Below are 20,102 nucleotides of genomic sequence, written 5' to 3'. Positions count from 1 at the left end.
GTGTCCTTTCAGATCGAATTCGGCCTTGGTCATTTTGACTATGTAAGGGCAATCACAAAATGGATGCCGCTCACAAAATGGAACCCGAGGGTTCAATACAAAAACTACGATTTCGGGGTGATTGCGTCACTCGATCATGACGCAAATACTTATGTATAGTGTCTCGATCATTACCGGTCTGCCGATACCAAAATCGTCACGATACAATGATATTTTTGACACGAGTGTAGAGCTTCAGTACCACACCATAACAGGGTCCACAATTTTCAGTACCACAGCCCCTCCTTTTGCCCTTATATAGGCAATAACCTATACCCATGCTAATCTGAGTCCAGGTCTGTATACATAAAGTCATTGAGATGCTGCTGTAGCATCATCTTATTACTTAGTTCATCTCTTGATACGGGCTTCCTTACACATGATGTAGCACAGAGGCCACAAATTGCAGGAGCGCACTGTACATACAAGCAGTACATGAACAGAATGGCTAAGACCATCCCAATGAATATCAGAATTTTCCATCCCCAGGCAGATATCAGTTCCCAGAACCACCCCATTAAGGACCAGTCCCCTTTGTCCACGTGAATGGATTCAGAGATCTTGTGCAATTTGGGGATGGCCTGGTACACTGTCGGAGCGTTATCGGGGATGAAAATGCAGCAACGTGATTGGATCACTTTATATACCCCACCACGGTCTGCAAGTATGACATCTAGGGCAACCCTGTTCTGAAGAGTCATAAGACGGTCCGACTTGAGCTCCGCAGTCAAGTTACTAAGGGCACCAGCGGTTTCAATCACGGTGGATTCAACTACCCTCGTCAATTGGCGAATGTTCCTGCTGTTCACCATAGGCCCCCAAAACAGCAGAAAACCTTTTGCGAAATCCACAAACTCCTGTTCCGCAGTGTCGTCTTCACTCACAACACCCCTAACTGTCCTTGTCCTATGGTAATCTGCCTCGGCCATGTAGGTGGGTGGCAACAGGAACAAGATAAAACATGTGCCCGAAAAGTCAGGGGGCAGCCATGTGCATGCTCTATCATGGCAGATGAAGTAGGTACCCTTAGCCGCTAGGAATGAAGGGGAGGTCTGAGACGAGAAGACATAAGTTTCAGTACAGACACTCTTCCCTAACTGAGCTCTGGGGTTTTTGCCATTTCCCTGCAAACATTGGTGACCTTGATGGGGTACTATCCAGATTTGGGAGGATTTCTTTGCTCGCTGGCTCTCACTCAAGGAAATTCCATATTTCGTTATATTACATCTACTGTACGCCTTCAATTCATCTCTGGGAATAGTTCTATACGTGTCGATATCTCTGCTCATATTTCTGATTCCTGCCACTAGTGCCTTGTTGCTCGAGTTGCTTCCTGAGGGACATGGGGGATATGGTTTGATGGCAAATAGGAACATTGTCTGAAATGTCCACAAAGAACCATAGTAGCAAAATGGCAGGACAAAATATGGGATACCCTTATCTGTTGTGTGTGGCATAAGTCCACATACCCAACAATTTGTCGTGTTCATTACAAACTGGTGCTGGTGTAGGAGCTGAACGAATGAGTTATTTATGAATTCTAATCTTCTGGCAGACTCGTGTTCAGGTAGAGGGTGAAAAGAGTGCGGGGAAACAGTAGGAGGAGGTGTGGGCTGTGTGGTGTGTGCAAATGATACTCGAAAGGTGAATAAAGCATAGCCTATTAAAAACATCATTATACTGCACAACATGAAAATGCATATTATTAAAAATCGTGTTTTTGCCATCACAGTGCATATTCTCGTTTCAAAGTTTGTTGATCTGGCAGGTCTCTCCATCTTGGGAAACTCCATCCTCTAAATTGCTGCCCGCGGCGGTAGGTTGATTCTGCTAAGAAGTGCTTCTGTCAGTCCAGGGTAACTCCCTTGAACCAAACAGAACTGTCGACCTAACCGTCTCCAGCTGCACTCCAAAGACTGTGGCAACCGCGACCCTAGCCGCAGAACCGGATGGCGGTTCAAAAAACAAAAATGAGCAAGTTTCTTGGATGAGAGAGCTGCACAATCAAAAAGAAAAACTTTTATTTGTCCATAGTATTAGTAAGGATGACATGAATCCTACACCTTGTAATCTCAGTTGTCTCATGTAACATTTTCTATACGCTGATTTACAAACATGTGATACATTGTCTCTGTATTGGTATGTTTTGTAACGTGCCCTGACCCCTACACTGGTATGGGAAGCGCTATAAAACAAATAAAATATATGTTAGAGAGGGCCTATGGAGTGATACGGGTACTGTTGGAAGGTGATAGCGAGGGAATATTTAAATACAATTAGATATATAATTAAATATGTGTTGTAGAATGTACAATTTTTGCCCAAACTCACCTGGGGGGAACTCTCCAAACGTTCCTTGGTCAGGCTCGCTCGCTACACTCGTTATGTACTGGGCGGGGGCTGATGTGACAAAATGTGCCTGGACTGCTTTGGGCTCACAGTCTTGCCCTGTAGGTTGGTAAGGCTATTTTAGGGTTTATGGGTGGGTAGGGGTATAGGGTGATAAGAGTGTTTTCGGGTTTGGGAGTGGTTAGGGGCATAGAGTAGTAATGGCATTTTTAAGGTTTAAGGGTGGGTAAGGGTGTAGAGTGGTTCGGGTATTTTTAGGTTTTAAGGTGGGCAAATGCAGATGGTGATAAGGGTAATTCATATTGGGGGAGTTTTGGGGGTTTCAGAAGACTTGGGCTAACCTGGTCACCAGAATGCCCAGGCAGCAGCAGGCAAAGAGGCCAGCGCTCGCGGGGCTTTTTCTTTGTGTCACTAACTGGCTTCTTGCTTCCAGGCAACTCTGCTCAGACCCCCCTCAGGTATTTGGTCACCCTGCTGACCTGCAAGGGATGGTTCATCCATCTCGGCACCCAGCAGTGCATAGTGGGAGAGGGGGCACCCATGCCACACTGCATGTGGTGAAGGCAATCTCCTATAGACCCACATGCCATCCCTCCCATCTGCCTAGCAGAAGAGAGACCTCAACGGTTTATGCCTACGGACGGGGACCATAGCTTGGCTCAGAGAATGGCTTTCAATAAATCACAGCAAAGTAGGCACTCTGTTACTCATGAAACCCTGACCCAAAATCAGGTCATCGGCAAACGATTTATAACCAGATGCTCCACAAACATGCAGTGCGTTAAGGGTTATCAAAGCGACTCCATTTCCCAAGCGAGTGGCTCTCCATGCTGAGCCAGAGGCAAGCTAACCAGGACCCAGGTCAAACTAGGCTTCATGATAATGCAGTATTGTTATGGTTTAGGGTGAGATTCTGACTTTAGGGGTGTTCAGTCATAATCCAGCGTATGGTAACTTTACCCACTTGGTTCCTCAGGCAAGCATATGCACGAAATATCTGAACCTGTAGGTCCTCTCATACTGAGCAGTAGTACTATTACAACAACACATAATTGGTCACTTCCTCAATTTTATACCAGCCTCCAATGTACTTTCCATGAATTGCTGTTCTTAGACCAGATATTCTTGATGTGGTAGCCCCCTAGCATTGAGTCTTCACTCCTACTGCTTTGCTGAATTGATTTTTGTTAGCTTACGGACTTTGTGCACTTTACTACTGCTAATCACTGCTAAATTGCTTGTGCTCTCTCCTGATGATAAAATTGACTTACACCCAATTGGCATCTGTAATTTATTTATGAGTCCCTAGTAAATGGTACCACATGTCCTCGGGCCTGTAAGTTAAAAGCTACTAGTACGTGTGCAGCCCTCATTGTGCCACCCACTAAATCAACCTTTTAAAACATGTTTCAGGCCTGCCACTTCAGCCAATAGTGCTGTAAGTTTGAAACTACCATTTCCACCTGACAAAATAAACCCTTTGCCAGGCCTAAACCTTCCTTTTCAACGCATACAAGTCACCCATAATACAGGCTCTAAAGGCTCATTGGGCAGGGTGTATTGTTTTAAAATTAGGACATGTGTTTTTGTGTTTTACATGCCCTAGCAGTGGAAAACTCCTAATGTCGTTTTTCTCTGTTTTAAGGCCGTTCTCTCCCATTGAGTAACACTGTTATCTTATTGCATTTAATAAGTGATAGCATTGATTTGGGAGCAGATAGAGATATGCTTCATACACTCAAATGAATCGTAATTTAAAACCCCCTGTAAGGGTAAAGTAGGATTTTAAATCACAATTATGAAAATGGCACTTTTAGAAAGTTGGCATTTTATTGTTCTAAACATTTGTGGCTGCTATCAGTGTCCTGGGCCTGACTGTAAATGGCTATTCTGTTTGGGTGACTGAGAGGGTCTGTACCCAGCCCCACTTACATTTCAAAGGGCTTTGCCTCCTGCAAACAGAAAGGAATCTGACACCAAGCCTGCCCCTTTTTTTGTCTCCCCAGTCATCCCGGAGACTTTCCAGAACCAGATGCAGTAGTATAGGGTATTCCCCACTTCAAAGGCTGGTTCCAGTATAAATATTGGATCTCCAGAGGCACTCATCTGAACACTATTGGAACTGTGGGCATTACATAAGAAGGACTGCCCTGCTGGCTAAAGACTTCCTTCTTGCCAAATGGATGCTTTTCTGTCTGAGATGGAAGATAAGACCTTCCTAACTATATCTCATTTTAATCTGACTCCAAGTGTAACAATATCATCAGAACAGATGCCAAGCAATGCAAAGCCTCGGTACACAGCTGAAAGCTTCCTCAGAAGCTACACCAAGTGAGGTGAATACTCACAAAGCAACGCTGCACAGACCTTGCAAAAAGGTCATAAGGTACAGCTCCCATTGGGCCAACCTTGCTGTTATATTGTTAGCAGTCTAGTAGCTGGGGGGCGGAGCTAGTGGGGTGGAAGGGAAGAGGAGGAACGTGGGCAGGATGTGGGCAGATAGAGTAGGGACAGGGACAAGACAAGAAGTGCAGAATAAAGGCTTGTGAATAACTACCATATTGTCTGTCATCATTAGTCACAAGTCACTACAACTGGTGACGAGGGTGGGATGGGCATGAACACAGCCCACAGAACCCCACAAGAGTGCCCTGTCCCGTGCAGCGCTGAAAGGAAGAAAACGCTGTCGTGTGGAGCTGCCGCCTAAGGAGATAGGCCAGCAGCAGGTGACCCTGTCCCTCTAGTGGTGTCAAGGGAGTGAAGAGGGAGCCGCAGCAACGAGCGCCGAAACGCTCAAGAGAGGTGCAGCAGCAAGCGCTGGAACACTCGAGGAGAGAGAGCAGTTCGTGCCAAAACGTGACCCCGCCGGATGCGTGTAATCCGGCGTGTGCGGAGAAAACAGAGGTCGGGAGCCCAAGAAGTGTAGGACTACTGCCCCGAGTGAAGAAAGCTGCCCCAAAGAAGTCCGGCAGTCAGCGCAGTCGAGCGCGGTGGAACCGGAGCTTGAATAGCCGCCGCCATCGGAAATCTCACGCCCGATGCGTGAGCTTTGGCACTGTGTCGCCGCGTGAACACGGCATTTGGCTCAGCAAGGCGGGAGCCCACCCCAACCTCACCTGACTGTGGCAGTGGCTGAAGAGGAATAAATCAGGAGGTCCGCTGTCCCCTGAAGTCGTCTGCTGGTGAGTCCTGAGTGACCTGGGTGCTGAATGAACAGAGAGGAAGCACTGCATGCAGATAGCAATGGCAGCCATCTTGAAGTCAGGCAGCTTTGAGGACAGACCCATTGGTTGTTGTGGGGCGGCCATTTTGAAGTCAGGCATGGTCTTTTTGCTAGTAAAACAACACACAGGAGCGACAAAGACACACATAACAAAGGCAAAACAACACAAGTGAGCAAGAATAAACAAGCCCGAGCAAAGTCAAAGCTGCGCTGAAAGAGAAACGATCGCAATCAACCGATCCAAGCACCCTCGAACAGGTTGGCTAGAGGCAGAAAAGGCGGGAAGCACGTGTCTCCAAGATGGTGACCCCCAACGTATCCCCACAGCGAAACGAAGTCAAGCCCATCGTTGCAGGAGGGTCGCACCTGCGGGCCCCGGAACCCCTAACATTGACCACAGGAGGGGGCTTGGGCCCCAAGTGGCAAGAGTGGCTTGAAGATTTCGAAGACTACATTGAGGTATCTAAAGTGACTGTCGATAAAGATAAATTAATTGCCCTCCGCAACCTGGCAGTTCGAGAGATAAGCAAAATAATTAAAGATCTTCCCCCTGCAGATGCTGGAACCTATGACAAAGTACGTGAAGCACTGAACAGGAAATTTCTCCATAAAAGAAATGTGGACTACGAACGTCATGCGTTTCACCAAGCGCGCCAAGGAAAGGACGAGGCGATGAGCGCCTTCATCACCCGATTGCGACGGTTATCCAGACATTGTGAGTTCGACACCTTTTCAACAGATGCTGCCAAAAAATCGCAAATCATAGACGGGTGTCACTCAGAAACTCTCAGAAGGCGGCTGCCAAGAAAACCTCACGACATAGACGAGATTGAAGAAATGACGCGTGTATATGATCAGGCCGAGGAGCATGCCACAAACATTGAAACAGGGCGCCATGTGAGCCATGAACAAGTGCGTCGCGTCCAAGCTAAAGGCAGCAGTCGAAGAAGCTCGAAAGATAAGCAGTGGAGATCACAACCGTCATCTTATCAAAGATACCCAGAGCATAAAAGGCGAAAACCTGGGTGGAGAGAAAGGAGACCAGAAAGGACAAAGAAATGCTACAGGTGGGGATAAGACTACCCTCATGTGGATGCCTGTCCTGCCATGGGTCAGAGATGTAGGAAATGTGGGCGGACGAACCACTTTGAAGCAATGTGTGGGGACTATCACAAAGAGAGGCGAAGTGAACCGACAAGGTCGTTTAGTAAGGACACCAGAAAACACCACATAAGGGCCATTCAAGGAAAGTCCACAGTATCCTCAGGCTCATCACACTCGAGCAGAGAGTCAAGAAGATCCAGGTGGGAGTGTAGATCACCATCCCGGGACTCTAGATCCTCATTCAGAGACTCTGTGTATACAGTTGAATAAGTGAACATGATTGCGGACCCTGACCAACTCAAAAAATATCCACGCTTGGACATAAAGGTAGGGAATCATGACCCCAAATTCGTGCTAGATAGTGTGGCCTCGCTGAACTACATCCCGGTCACAGAATATGAAAGGATGAGCCCTAAGCCTCCATTGTCGTTTGCACCAGTCCGAGTTTTCACGTGGATGTCAAAGAGACCACTTCAATGCCTGGGAAAATTCCCAACAATACTACAACTCGAGGCCATCACCATACCGGCGGTCATACACGTCATCAAGGGTCCAGAGGCTGACTGTCTACTCAGCTTACCAACTGCAGAGCGCCTCCGCCTCATTGAGATCCTCTTCAAAGTCAATGATGACCAAGACATCGTCAGCAAATTTCCCAAGCTATTTCAAGGATTGGGGAAAATGAAGGGTTGTCAAATACGGTTACACATCAATGAACAGATAAGACCCGTGGCACAGCATCCTCGACGTGTGCATTCCATTTCCAGAAAGCTGTAGAGGATGAACTTGATGACCTCCTGTCAGCAGACATTATTGAGCGGACGGAGGGCCCGACCCCATGGGTATCGCCAGTAGTTATCGTACCCAAGAAGGCACCACTAACAAAGTGAGACTGTGTGTCGACATACGATTGCCTAATACTGCGATTGAAAGAGAGCGCCATCCTGGGCCGCATCTGAGCGACATGATTTCTGCTTTGAACGGGGCGAGGGTGTTCTCAAAGCTGGATTTAAACAAAGGCTATCACCAGCTGGAGTTAGATACCAAGTTGCGCTACATTACAACTTTTGCGACCCACTTAGGACTTTTTAGATACAAAAGACTGAGCTTTGGGGTCTCATCAGCCGCAGAAATTTTTCAGGAGGCGATTAGGCAAATCATTCAACATATTCCAAACACTCTAAATTGCAGCGACGACATCCTTGTGTATGGCTCGGATGTTCGTGAACATGACATAGCACTTGATCGTGTCTGCCACGCACTGCTAGATGCGAACCTGACATTAAACAAAGACAAGTGTGAGTTCCACCAGTCCACTTTGAAATTCTTTGGCCACATTTTCTCGGGTGCAGGGATGAAACCCGATCCAGATAAGATAGCGACTCTGAACAACACCAAGAGTCCTCAGGATGTCAGCGAACTGCAATCGTTCCTAGGGATGGCCAGCTACTGTGCTCGTTACATCAGAGACTATGCGACCATCAGCCATCCTCTTCGCATCCTCAATAAACAAGGCCAACCATTTGACTGGACGCCCCAGTGTGAACAGGCGTTCAGGGAGATCAAACATGCAGTGGAGTCTGCTGATAACCTCTCGTACTTCAATCCTAAATGGAAGATTGAAATCACTGTTGATGCTAGCACTGTAGGGCTGGGGGCTATCCTAGCACAATATGATAATGACTCTGACCAGAGGCGCATCGTTGCCTATGCCAGTCGCAGTTTGTCCGATCCTGAAAGGGCATACTCGCAACCTGAGAAAGAGAGTCTTGCGGTGGTCTGGGCATGTGAACATTTTCATGTTTTCATCTACGGCAAGCACTTTACTTTGATCACCGATCATCAGGCGCTAGTCACCATCTACGGCAACCCCAGATCCAAAATGCATCCGAGAATCGAGAGGTGGGGCTTGAGACTCCAGGAATATACTTTTACCATTGTTCACAAACCCGGGAAGGCAGAGAACAAGGCTGACTATATGTCCCGTCATCCTCATGCATCATCAGACTCCAACCCTTCCATCGCCGAGGAATACATCCACTCCGTGGCCGCCCAAGCATTGCCACCAGCCATTCCCATGGAAGTCATCCGAGAAGTCACAATGCAAGATGCTATCCTACAGAAAGTACTCCGCAGAATTCAAACCAACCGGTGGAGACATGATCATCAAGAAGAAGACAATGACCCGGCTGTCAAGCAGCAGATGCAAGCATTCCTATACGTCTGTGATGAACTGTCTGCTACCACAGATGGAATAATACTACGAGGTCAGCGGATCGTGGTCCCCAGGCAACTGCGGCAAGGTGTCATCGACCTTGCACACGAAGGACATTGGGGAGTAGTATCAACAAAGCGAGCCCTCAGGGAACGCGTGTAGTTTCCCGCCCTCGATCAAATGGCGGAGTCCACCTTGAAAGACTGCCATCTATGCCACCAAGCATACAAAGACTATGGAATCTCCCCGAGGTTGTGGGCCACTTCAAATGCACAACATGTAAAGCCTGTCCCACATGCTGGGAAACCAAACAGCTTGTATACAATGATCTGAATATAGACCTCAAATCTTTTACAAATTGCAATACAAGCGGAGTCATCTACGCCATTCTGTGCCCGTGCAATCTGATGTATGTCGGACAAACTAAGCAGAAAATAAAAAATCGGATTTTCCAGCACTGCAGTAGAATCCGGTGCTCGACAGTGGGAGCACCCCTTGTGGAACACTTTAAGGAACACAATCACACCCCTGAATCTATCAAATGGCTTGTCCTTGAAAAGATTTCACTGGGACCACGTGGGGGCAATATAAATTCCATAATGAACATCCGAGAATGTAAATGGATGTACCTATTTAAAACCATCAGCCATGGGCTTAACGAAATGGACGCCAACTTTGCCCAAATGGCTGGTATAAACCCTGAATGACTGTATACATCAATCTGAACAATTACTCTTACTATACAGCCTCTATGGATAACAATGCAATTTCATGCGTCAACCAATGATTGGGGTCTTGTAAACCCATCCATATACATATCATGCACAATCAGATAATGCAAATACATTATTGTATGATTCATCAACAACCAGTATGCATGAAGCCAATTTGTATAAACGCATGTTATTATGCCTTTTGTATCTGTAAAAACATATGCTACTATGCGACCTAATGGACGCCAACTCTGCCTTAACCCGAAATGAATGTGCACACCATTTTGAAAAAACACTTTGAGTAGCATTTTTACTGTACAGCCTCTATGGACAATGAGGTAATACCATGCTCCCATCTATGTTCTATAGAGTCACAATTACAAGAGTAGATCACATATTTGGTCCCGTGTTTATTAACAGTGTATGACCTATTCATAATCAGAAGTCAGGCTGTTGATTTATGTAAACGCATGCTATCTTGTTTTTTCATTTGTAGAAACGTAGCAGTTTTAATTGTACAGCCTCCAATATCATGCTCCCACCGACTCTCGATAGAGTGACAATTACTAGAGCTTAACACATGTTTGGCCTTGTGCAGACTAACAGTGTATAACGTATTCATAATCAGAAGGCAGGTTGTTGATTCAAACGCATGCTATCGTATTTCTCCATTGGTAAAAACGTATGCTATTATGCTTGTAAAACTGTTTCATTCAACGCTTTCCACACGGTCTCTTTGACAATCTTAGAGCAAAGGCTCTTTACACACACCCCTTGGAATTTACTAACAGCTCGGCCCTTGACGATACTCCCTATCCCACGCTCGACGCGTGAGGCGAGTCAGGCACCCATCCCTCATCGATGATTGTCCCACTTGAGACGAGCCCCCATGCCAGACTAGTATCCAGCGGCTGCACCGCGAGCTCCCTAGTCTCTAACCTGAACCCCAGCGGTCGGATCACAGGCACAGCGTCTAAGTAAGTACATCTGCCTAAGCCCTTCATTTTCCGCTAATGACTCCGTAGTGCCACCTTTTCTGAACACTCTACGCTACGGGGATTATTAACCGATGTTTCCGGTCTGTCACTCCTGTGCTCCCACGTCTTTGACTACCGAGAGAGGTTGACAAAACCATTTAAAATGATGGATATATAACCTCACAGCGCAATGCTAAAAGTATAAACTCGCTGCTTTCACGGACAGTGACTTCAGTCCAACGCTAATATATATATAACGCAATGTTAAAATATATACTCTGATTTTACGGACAGTGACTTCAATCCCTAACATGAGTCATAACTTAACCACAGTCAGTTAATCATGCGGTGGTTCTTTACTATCCCTTATTTTCCCTCACAGCGCGTGCAAGGATTGTTAACAGCAGGACTTATGCCTGAAGGAATGTATCAACACGTGTAAGGAACAGTCTCAAAGTAAGTTCCCCTTTCACCACAAGCACTTTGCAACTAGCAGCCTGTTCTAGCTAGTTACTGAATCCCAATTCTTTATCATTACTTTCTCACAGACTCTCTTGGAGCCCGACTCGGCCCACCTATAGACGGCGCAGATGTCTACCGTCTTTTAATGTATGTAATTTCCTTTTATTAACACTTACATAACTTAGTTTTCTCACCACTCAATATAAGGTAATTCATGGCCTACACATTATTTTTATAGGCTCTCACTCCACATTGTCCTGATGAAGACCCCAACATGAGGCAGCAATCACCCTTCTAGCGTACTTCTGGGGTCGAAACGTATATTACGCCACTCCAGCACACCATAGGATACAAAGAAATTGATTGTTTTAACCTATGTTTGATGCAATGTTGGAACCTTGGATATGCTGATTGTAAAGGCGTTTTGGATTTTAACGTGATGTTCTAAACCAGTCACACCACCTTTACCCGGTCCCTCACAACCCTCACACTTTCCCTTCCCTTTCTATTGAGAGCACTCCTAAATGTAATGCTTATATAATTGCATTTAAAGTACCTCTGTGTGTTTCACAGTACATGATATAAGTCAACACCTCGCAAATAATAATATTGCGTCAATACCGACTATGCACCAATAAATGCATAGTAAGAAAAATTTTCAAAAATTCTCAAAAAATGATTTATTGTTTCAATGTGAATGTATTATTGATAAATGATTATGTGGTGAGTGTCAGATCTATATGACACAGTTTATATACAGTACATGAGTTGCATATGAACTCGGACCATTGCTCTTTCGTATTGCCATCTATGCCAGCTAACCAACAACGGTGACCCACCAGCCCCACTACAAATGACCACTCTACCAAATGGAGTATGGCAAGAGCTCGCCATGGATATCTATGGACCATTACCCTCAGGCAAATACGTGTTAGCCATAATCGACGAATACTCGCGATATCCGATCGCTCAATTCTTGTCATCCACAAGCGCCGCCAGCACTCTCAAGGTGCTGGATGAAGTGTTCGCAACATGGGGCGTCCCCAGAGAGGTGAAAACAGACAATGGTCCTCCATTCAATGGGCATGAGTTCAGTGCGTTCGCAAAGCACTTGGACTTCAATCATAGAAAGATTACACCTCTGTGACCACAAGCAAATGGCACTGTTGAAAGGTTTATGGCCACAATCAAAAATACATTCCAACAAGCCACAGCTGACAAGAAGGACCTGCAAGTGGCCCTCAACGAGGTTCTCAGGGCATACAGGACAACCCCTCATTCGACCACTGGAAAGTGCCCTGCAACTCCTATGAGAAATTGCATCCCAACTTGGGAAGGGGCCTTGCAAGCTGTATCACCAATCCACAACCATCAAGAGATGATGGTGACTGATAAGCGCAACAAGGACAACATGAAAACATATGCTGATACCAAAAGGAGAGCGAGGTCACCGTCTTTGCACGAAGGAGATTATGTTTTTGTCAAACAAGAACAACAAAGAAAGACTGACTGTCGATTCCGAGACGAACCTTTGCTGGTCACCCAAAAGAAGGGCACCATGCTAACTGCTGAATCTGAGCAGCGGCGAGTTACCAGAAACATTTCGCATTTCAAAAAGTGCTCTCGCAACATGAAAGGACCTTTGGTGGGTGTAACTGACATGCTCACTCTGGAAGAGTGTGACCAAGATGACCGAGAGAGCAGGGGTCAGCCAAGTGAACACCTGATTGGCACCGCCACTGGAGCTATGTCCATGCGACCCCGTCGAGATATCCAGCCGCCAAAGAGGCTCATTGAAGAAATGGACTAGCACACTGTTCTGTTATTTTGTTAGGAAAGGGGGAGATGTTATATTGTTAGCAGTCTAGTAGCTGGGGGGTGGAGCTAGTGGGGTGGAAGGGAAGAGGAGGAGCGTGGGCAGGATGAGGGCAGATAGAGTAGGGACAGGGACAAGACAAGAAGTGCAGAATAAAGGCTTGTGAATAGCTACCATAGTGTCTGTCATCATTACTCACAAGACACTACACTTGCTCCTGTGTCCGGCCTGAGCTCTCTTGCAGTAGCCTGAAGATGTGACTTTGTCCTGGTCCAGCGCAAAAGGATGCGCTCAGTTGGCACTTTCTTCTTCTTGATACTATTTTTAATTAAACTTTCAAAATTTAATATCTCCAGTTCTACTGATTTTTGTTGCTTTTGGTATCATTTTATTTATTAACATTTGCTCTATGTCTCTAAATTGGTTTTGGGTTGTTCTTGTGTTGTTATTGTGATGCTTAAATACTTTACACATTGCTTCTAAGTTAGGCCTGACTGCTTTTGTGGCAAGCTAGCTGAGGGTTAGGCACAGGTTAATTTAGTGCTTGATAGTTCACCCTAACAAGGACTGTTGTTGCCTGAGTGGGGATTCACCCTCCCTCAATCAATTACCAAATTTCTTACAGATTTCATTCCATAGCTAATATCTGCCCGGGCACTCCATTTATGATAGTCTCATTCCTCAAACGCATGGTCCATACTTCATTTGGCAAGATGTCTTCCTTAGGCCCACCATTCTCTTATAAAGCCATTCTGGTAAGCATAAGCTCCCTAAAATACTGCCCGAAAAGTCTGGAACAATGTGATAATAGCATATTAGCCGTATTCACCTGAGGTACCGGGTTTTTATGGACCCGGCGGTGCCAGGGGGAACACCCAAAGACCTCTTGAGTCCTTCCTGTTCTGGACCACGGAAACTCAGAGTCTTCTAGGTGATGTCAAGGATCGAGTTTATTGGCTGCAACCAGTAACAGGTATCCTAGAAGTACAACAGCATGAAGCACATGTATGTTCTCAGGAGACTGCTCGTTTTTACAGAACCAGCCTTCTCTTTTTATACACAAATATAAGCTTCAGGCAAGAATTCTTTGTTTTACAGTTCGGCCATATACATATTTTCACTACAAAGAAAAAGCAGAGTCATGATGGCAAGCCCATATTTTAGTTTGTCCAGTTCGTGATAGATTACCCAGCAAGGCCCAGAACTTCCATCAGATATCGACGGAACCCTAATAAAATCAGGCACCTCCTCCTTGTAAAACTAGTCATAAAGAAGAAACAGGGACAGGCGTGTGTGAGATTAAGCATGGCTTGTATGCGATGAATGGTTTATGACATGTTGTGCTTTGATACTAATCTTGCTCGGCCATTGGGATGGGAACTGCCCGAACAGGTTTGGCTTGAGTCAGTGGAGTCAGCTCGCCCAGGTCACAGAGGAGTCAGCAAAGGTGTACGTGTCCTTTCAGATCGAATTCGGCCTTGGTCATTTTGACTATGTAAGGGCAATCACAAAATGGATGCCGCTCACAAAATGGAACCCGAGGGTTCAATACAAAAACTACGATTTCGGGGTGATTGCGTCACTCGATCATGACGCAAATACTTATGTATAGTGTCTCGATCATTACCGGTCTGCCGATACCAAAATCGTCACGATACGATGATATTTTTGACACGAGTGTAGAGCTTCAGTACCACACCATAACAGGGTCCACAATTTTCAGTACCACAGCCCCTCCTTTTGCCCTTATATAGGCAATAACCTATACCCATGCTAATCTGAGTCCAGGTCTGTATACATAAAGTCATTGAGATGCTGCTGTAGCATCATCTTATTACTTAGTTCATCTCTTGATACGGGCTTCCTTACACATGATGTAGCACAGAGGCCACAAATTGCAGGAGCGCACTGTACATACAAGCAGTACATGAACAGAATGGCTAAGACCATCCCAATGAATATCAGAATTTTCCATCCCCAGGCAGATATCAGTTCCCAGAACCACCCCATTAAGGACCAGTCCCCTTTGTCCACGTGAATGGATTCAGAGATCTTGTGCAATTTGGGAATGGCCTGGTACACTGTCGGAGCGTTATCGGGGATGAAAATGCAGCAACGTGATTGGATCACTTTATATACCCCACCACGGTCTGCAAGTATGACATCTAGGGCAACCCTGTTCTGAAGAGTCATAAGACGGTCCGACTTGAGCTCCGCAGTCAAGTTACTAAGGGCACCAGCGGTTTCAATCACGGTGGATTCAACTACCCTCGTCAATTGGCGAATGTTCCTGCTGTTCACCATAGGCCCCCAAAACAGCAGAAAACCTTTTGCGAAATCCACAAACTCCTGTTCCGCAGTGTCGTCTTCACTCACAACACCCCTAACTGTCCTTGTCCTATGGTAATCTGCCTCGGCCATGTAGGTGGGTGGCAACAGGAACAAGATAAAACATGTGCCCGAAAAGTCAGGGGGCAGCCATGTGCATGCTCTATCATAGCAGATGAAGTAGGTACCCTTAGCCGCTAGGAATGAAGGGGAGGTCTGAGACGAGAAGACATAAGTTTCAGTACAGACACTCTTCCCTAACTGAGCTCTGGGGTTTTTGCCATTTCCCTGCAAACATTGGTGACCTTGATGGGGTACTATCCAGATTTGGGAGGATTTCTTTGCTCGCTGGCTCTCACTCAAGGAAATTCCATATTTCGTTATATTACATCTACTGTACGCCTTCAATTCATCTCTGGGAATAGTTCTATACGTGTCGATATCTCTGCTCATATTTCTGATTCCTGCCACTAGTGCCTTGTTGCTCGAGTTGCTTCCTGAGGGACATGGGGGATATGGTTTGATGGCAAATAGGAACATTGTCTGAAATGTCCACAAAGAACCATAGTAGCAAAATGGCAGGACAAAATATGGGATACCCTTATCTGTTGTGTGTGGCATAAGTCCACATACCCAACAATTTGTCGTGTTCATTACAAACTGGTGCTGGTGTAGGAGCTGAACGAATGAGTTATTTATGAATTCTAATCTTCTGGCAGACTCGTGTTCAGGTAGAGGGTGAAAAGAGTGCGGGGAAACAGTAGGAGGAGGTGTGGGCTGTGTGGTGTGTGCAAATGATACTCGAAAGGTGAATAAAGCATAGCCTATTAAAAACATCATTATACTGCACAACATGAAAATGCATATTATTAAAAATCGTGTTTTTGCCATCACAGTGCATATTCTCGTTTCAAAGTTTGTTGATCTGGCAGGTCTCTCCATCTTGGGAAACTCCATCCTCTAAATTGCTGCCCGCGGCGGTAGGTTGATTCTGCTAAGAAGTGCTTCTGTCAGTCCAGGGTAACTCCCTTGAACCAAACAGAACTGTCGACCTAACCGTCTCCAGCTGCACTCCAAAGACTGTGGCAACCGCGACCCTAGCCGCAGAACCGGATGGCGGTTCAAAAAACAAAAATGAGCAAGTTTCTTGGATGAGAGAGCTGCACAATCAAAAAGAAAAACTTTTATTTGTCCATAGTCATAGGTCTTGGCCTCAAATTATAGCGACTTCTACCAGGTGCTGTGTGGTCTTGGAACAAGGGATCAGGCTCAGCAGTGTTCAATCGAATTGACGGAGGCACAGCTTCTTGTAAGATGTTGTCGCTTTCCTTTTCAGAAGTAGTTCCTTTCAGACGTGCATCACTAAAGGGTGGGAACCGAGGCACAGTCTCAACCTCAGAGTCAGCAATTCCCTCCTGGACCCACCGGTCATAAGGAAGGGGCAGAGGGACCCTCTTGCAGTGGTTTCTGTGCACCCAATGTTTCTTTCCTTCCACTCGGACGGCGGATCTGGTCGACAGAAGGACTAGGTGAGGGCCTGTCCACCGGGGCTGGTCATTCTTTGTCCGCTGGAAGTTCTTGACCAGCACATATGATCCAGGATCGATAGGATGCCCTGGAGCTTCAGAGGCCTGAGGTAGAATGTTGTGGACCTGTTGGTGTAAAACACGCAATTTAGCCGTCAATTCATACAGATAATCAAGCAGTACAGGATGCTCTATTTTGCTGAACCTGATGGGCCTTGGCACTCCCCAAATGTTGGTCGGGCGGCCGAACACAATCTCATGTGGACTAAGTCCCACTCTAGAGTGAACAGTCATTCTTGTTGATAGGAGCGCCAAGGGCAGGGCGTCAGGCCATTTAAGACCTGTGCTTGCTTGAATCTTGGCCAGTTTCAACTTTAACGTGCCGTTGTAGCTGTCTACTAATCCAGCTGATTGGGGTGATTTGCAGCGTGGAACTTCTGTTGTATGCCTAGCCCCTCACACACTTTCTTCATCACTCATCCCACAAATTCACTCCCATTATCACTCCAAACCATTCTAGGCATTCCAAACCTAGGGAAGAACTCTTTGACAAGGGCTTTAGCTGTGGAAAAGGCAGTATTGTCCTTAAGGGGATACGCCTCCACCCACCTGGAAAAGGCACAAACAACAATGAGTATGTATTTCAGATTGTTGCACCTTTCCATGTGGATGAAATCTAGCTGCAAAACCTCGAACGGATACGTTGGAGGTGCAAAATGACCAGCTGGAGTTGGGGTTCCCCTACCAGGATTGTACTTCAGACACACCATACAGTTCTTGACCACATTCTCTGCACACTTGGGGATCCCACTATTCTGCCATACTGGAGCCAACAACTTACAGATCCCTTTCACACTGATGTGAGCCATTCCATGAGCCATTGTCACCACTGCAAGCACATACGCATCGGGTAACAGCCATCTCTGATGCTCTGATAATTCAATCCAACAACCATTCGCATCTAATTTACCCTTGCTTTCTCTCCATTCATTCACCTCTTTCTCTGTGGCTTCAGCTTGGATGGACTTCACACTCTCAATCGTATCTTCACCCATCCCAACATCACCAATCCATCTCGCAGGGCCTGCAATGTACATTCGACTCATTACATTCCTTGCAGTTTCTTTTGCAACTTCATCCGCAAACGCATTCCCACGACCAACATCATCCGTCACCTTTTTGTGTGCACTGCATTTCACAATCGCAAGTTGTAATGGCAAGGTCAGTGACTCAAGAAGCTCATTTACTAACTGACCATGTTGGATCTTAGTACCATGCGACGTCAGGAACCCACGTTCTCGCCACAATCGTCTAAAACTGTGAGCCACGCCAAAGGCGTATTGGCTGTCCGTGTACACATTCACTCGTTTTCCTTTTGCCAACACACATGCTCTTGTAAGTGAAATCAACTCTGCTGCTTGCGCTGAATTGTGTGGGATACGTGCAGCTTCAACAATCGTATGCAATGTTGTCACAGCATATGCTGCAGTCGTGTCACCATTCGGCAACTTGAAACACAAACCATCAACCCATAAAGTATCATTACATTCAGGAAGAGGAGTGTCCTGTAAATCTATTCTCCCTCTTGTCTCTTCTTCTGTCCTAAAACAGCAGTCATGCTCTTCGACCTCATCTGTCTCTACTGGAATGGGCAATAACGTGGCTGGGTTGAGTGTGTCGCATCTCTTTATGTGTACGTGACTCGCTAACAGAGTCAGCTCATAACTTGACAGTCGAGCACTAGTTAAGTGCTGTGTCCTTGTTCTGTTTAGCAAAATGTCTACTGCATATGGAACCATGACGATTAGCATATTATTCATTACTAACCCAGCAGACTGTCGAATACAGACAGCTGCTGCCGCTGTGGCCCTCAAGCAACTTGGTAATGCCTTAGCTACCGATCTAAAGTGCCGAAAAGTACGCACATGGACGCTGTTTGCCCCCAAAAGACTGTGTCAGGACTGATAATGCGCAACCTTCTTTCTCATGGACATACAACGTGAAAGGCTTACTGTATTCGGGGGTACCCAACACAGGAGCCGAACACAATGCATCAAGTAATTCGTAAAAGCTTCTCTGACACTCTTCAGACCACGGAATGGGTTTCGGTGTATCCTTGCAAGTTAATGCCACCAAAGGTTTGGCCAACAAGGAGAAATTCGGTATCCATTGTCTGCAATATGATGTAATGCCCAAGAAAGCACGCACTTCTCTCTGTGTCCATGGGCCACTCAATTTTGCAATTGCCTGATTCTCTCTGGGGTCAGCTTCCTTCCCTCCTTCGATAAGAGGTGACCTAAGTAGGTCACTTCTTGTCAACAATATTGCAACTTCGAAAGAGAGACTTTGTGGCGCAGATCACTTAAATGTTGCAACAATGACAAAGTGCCTTGCTTGCAAATCTCCTCAGTATCTGCAGCGACCAGCAAATCATCGACGTACTGGATAAGGGTCGCGCCATCAGGTAGAACAATCGTGTCAAGCTGTGATTTCAGAGCCTGACTGAAAATTGATGGACTTTCACAGTAGCCCTGAGGGGCGCGTTTGAAGCAGAAACTTCGGCCTCCTAAATCGAAGCCAAAAATATCTCTGCTCTCCTCTGCAATCAGGATGCTGAAGAAAGCATTCTTCAAGTCAATCATCGAGAACCAAGTGGCTGAAGCTGGAATCATAGTCAATAGGGCAGTGATATCAGGAACAACTGGAACATGTGGCACAACAATCTTATTCACCTCTCTAAGATCAATCACAAACCTATAGACAGGTGGTTGGGAAGTATCAGTACGCTTCAAAACCGGCAGAACAGGACTATTACAAATGTTGCCTGTTGTCTCTTCAATTACATCTTTCTCAATCAGATCATAAATGATTGCTAACAACGCCTTTTCACCTTCGCTAGAGATCTTGTATTGGGGAATATGTGGCAGCCTAACAATGGCTTTCAATGTTATAACATATGGTGCTATTTCCAAAAGACCCACATCATTAGAGCCAGTAGCCCAAAGTATATCTGGAAGAGAAGACAATTCTGTTGGAAGTTTTTCCCTTGACAAATACATTTTAGAAACCACTTTCTTACCCAATGTAAGTTGTACTCCAGAAGGAGAACGGTACAAAGTCGCATATAGTCTCTTTAACAGATCCAATCCCAACAAGTTTTCACCACAACCTGTTGTAAGAATGAGGGGTGCTTCTAATTCACATGGCCCAACAGAAAGGGACATAGGACTAGAGATCGGGTTCCTAACCGGGGCACCAGAAAAACCTACTGAAACGTTCATTTCGCCAGACAAAGGTGCGCCAGGGAGCTTTGAGTGCATAATAGAACTCTTTGTAGCACCAGTATCCAA

This window comes from Lissotriton vulgaris, chromosome 3_2 (assembly GCF_964263255.1).
Source record: "Lissotriton vulgaris chromosome 3_2, aLisVul1.2, whole genome shotgun sequence".
In the NCBI taxonomy this organism is placed as follows: Eukaryota; Metazoa; Chordata; class Amphibia; order Caudata; family Salamandridae; genus Lissotriton; species Lissotriton vulgaris.
The sequence above is the reverse complement of the archived record's forward strand: the minus strand, read 5'-3'. Positions refer to the sequence as shown.